The sequence below is a fragment of the Cryptomeria japonica genome, chromosome 7 (genome assembly GCF_030272615.1).
Source record: "Cryptomeria japonica chromosome 7, Sugi_1.0, whole genome shotgun sequence".
NCBI lineage: Eukaryota > Viridiplantae > Streptophyta > Pinopsida > Cupressales > Cupressaceae > Cryptomeria > Cryptomeria japonica.
Genome location: NC_081411.1, coordinates 186446266 through 186450000, shown reverse-complemented (window position 1 = coordinate 186450000; position 3735 = coordinate 186446266).

Sequence of the window (3735 nt, the reverse complement as noted above, 5' to 3'; positions counted from 1 at the left end):
CATCCATTTCATAGTGTATTTCATTATCATAGTATCATTTTTGTAGCATTCATAAACATATACATCATCAATGGATCCATCGCACATTGCATCCACTCATCAATAAACCTCATAGGTTGCATCCTCATGAATAAGATCCATAATGCATCGCATAATCACATAGAATATAAAGGTATACATCATGTAAATGTTGCATCATCATATAGAAAGCATACATTCATCATATAGAAAGTAAATGCATCATCATATAAGTAAGTGCATCCATAACATCATAAATCATATAGAACAAAATAATCTCAGACTGCATCTCATATATAAATAAAAAAGAATCAAGGTCCAATGTACAATGATATCACAAAAATACATCATAGGAATCATCAATATCTCATCAATAAAGTGTACAATGATGTCAAATGCATATAAAAAGTACATCTCAAGTCAGAAATGAATCATCACATGCCATCAAGAGAATGTATATGTCAACATAATCAAAGCCTATGAATCTATGTAGCGCTAACCCCCTAGATGAATCAATACATCTAAATCTTCCTGCAACATGATATCAACAAAATGTCAATTATTTATCCAATCAATTTCTTTGATCAATTGATCTGCTATCCTATCCACTCATTGGATATTTCCATCAATCTCTTTGAGCACCCATTAGTGATGCTCATTCATCATGAGGTTGCGCATCTAGTATATCCAATCTTGACTTTACATCATTGACGTTCATCAATCATGAATTCAATCAAACTCAACCTATCAGTTCATCAAAACCTTGAGTTAACATCATTGACCCTCATCGATCATGAGGTCAATCAAACTCTATCAATCATCAAATCAAGAAAAACATCAAAGAAATCAAAGAACTGACATTTTTATCAACCAAAGCTGCAAGAATCAAATAAATTTTATCAAGAAATCAATTTTGCAAAAATCCAATCCAAAAAAAATCAAAAGGAGAAATCGTCAATTCTCTCAATTGATCTCCCAAGGGGTCATCCTCGCATCATCATTTGACAATCAGCATCTGGGGCATCAAATCGAATCATATCATCTACATCAAATCAAAATTTTATTTGAATCAATGCATTGTCACACATTGCTTCAAAGAGAGGCAAAATGTATACACCTAAAAATGATCTGGAGATAATTAATTAAATGTGCAATTATTTAATCAATAACCCTTCCCAAATAATTAAATTCACAAGGATTTAATTAATCCACCTAAACTATTATACTTATAAATAAATATAAATGATTTATTTATTTATTAAGCTCATTTCATATCCCCCTTTTGATTAATTAATCTAAATTAATTAATTAATTCCCCCCCATTTAATTCATTCTTCTAATCCCATAATTAAAATTAACAAATTCCAAATTTGTTGAGTTTAATTATCTTTTGAATTTCTAAATTCAAATTGGGCACATGTGTCCTAACTTTAACCACGTAGCCTAACCAACCCCTAACCTAATCCATCCATTCAACCCATGGTTTAACTAACTATATCCTTTCCTAACCTCCTAACCCTAACCTCTTTCTAACCCATTTGGAGTGTTATCACTCTCGTGAGGACACATGGCACTTTGGCCACATGTCCTTTCCCATTGGACACTTGCCCTCTCATGGGCATAATTCCTTGACACTACAGGGATGACATGTGTCCCTCCCTCCAACTTCTCCAATCTCCATCATTGATATCTCCAGATCGAATCCTGACCATCAATTCATACCACCTCAACCTAGGTCTAGGAATTCCTATAAATATCCCTCATTTTGGAGCAATAACATCCCTTGCATTCTATCTTTTTGCATAGTTATTATAGTCAATTGCATCCTTTAAGCATTTTATCATAGTTGGTAATTAGAGCAATTTTATCATGTTTAGCACAGTTTTCGTCATGATAATCTAGTTTCTATTTCAAGCATTTAGCATAATCATCTTATCTTTAATCTTGCACCAAATCATCCTAGCCTTGAGCATTTTCATAATCATGATCGCATAGCTCTACTCAACTTTTGAGTTTCCACTTTGGAAGTCATTGCTTGCTGAGAGCCACCTACATACCACCTTAAAAGTCCTCAAAAATAGAGGAGGATGGGACATCTTAAAGAAAGCCTTGGTTTGCATTTATTTAGTATTTTATATGCATCCTAATTATATGTTGTCACATCTATTGTGCTTATTTTTATTGATTAACTCCATTTTAAACATCACGATTTCTATTACTCAATCCAAGTTTAATGTGCCCACATTTGATGAAGTGAGCCTATTATCTGATGAAATTGTCTGTGTTGTCCTTGTAGAGTCATAAATTGTACACTCTTAATTGGGTGGTACAATTCCACGCTTAGGTTAGTACCCGCCTTAGTGTGTTTGCATTCCCTTTAAGCATTTAATTAATTAATGTAATCAGATCTAAAGTCCTTTTTCATCCCTCTACACATCGTAAAATTGGGCCCTTTACCCTAAGTGTGCCCCTTTTTATTTTATTCTTTCAATTAATTATTTTATCAAAATCCCTAATTATTTCCTATTTTGACCTCCAAGACTTGATTTCACATATCTAAATACCTTGAGTCGTTGTATCCTTCTTGAAATGACTTTAGAATCATGATACCTTTCTTCCCTAAAAATTTGAAAAAAAATTGGTTGGACCATGGTTTGGCATCATGGTCCCTACTTTTTCTCCTTGAATTTTGGGAGAATTTTTTGGTGGTATTTTTATGTTTAAATCTAAAGGATTATGAAAATATATTGATTCTCAGTCTGCCTATGATAAAAAACAAAGTTAGGGTTTCATACATATAACCTTTTCTTTCCTCATTTGAAGAATCCATCTAGGAATTTTGAAGGAACCTCTTATGAAGTGAAAGTGGAAGTTTATGTGAAGTCTTCAATAAGAAAATTAAGCATCTATCAAGTCTTCATCAACCATTTTAATCATCAATTGGAGCTTTGAATACATTGAAGAATAATAAGAGATCACCATCTGTTGATTGGCTTGTAACTCTCCCTTAGGGTTTGGTATGGTTTCATGTCTTTGTATGAGCTTCATAACATTAATTTTCAGATTTAAATTCATGCTTTAGATCCATTATTGTATTTGTGATTTGAAGCATTTACATTTATATTTACACTCATTTATGGTTTACTTTCCAAGCATACGATAGAACTCTAGATTTACTTTCTTGTTTATTTAGGATATTGCAAATACATAAGATTCTTGCAAACACATTTTCAATACATTATCGGCTATTTTTAGAGGTTTAAATCACCAAAACAAGGGGTTTTACTAAGGTAAAATCCCATGTAGCCACCTAGACACCATTTTTTCAAGTTGCAGGTGTAGGTGCATAAATCTGACAGATGCATGATATTCGAAACTGACAGATCACACAGGTGCAGGCTCAGTCTCAGAAGAAGACCTCAATTTTATAAGACCAGAGTGTGGCACCTTTGTCCTCTATGTTTTTCATTTTATTTTGGCAATTCCACATTACAGACTTTCAAGATCTAGATCCTAGAAGTACAACAAGGTGAAGTATCAAAGACCAAGGTGTGATTCCCTGGTCCTGCACAGTCAGCATCAAATTTCAATGATGGGTTCACATTTGAATTCCCCTTCCTGCTTTGTATTCAATATCTCACTTTCAAATCTGTATTTTTCTATATTTTCAGTTTATACTAGCTTCTCTAGCTATCTACTTAGCCTAGTTGATCATAC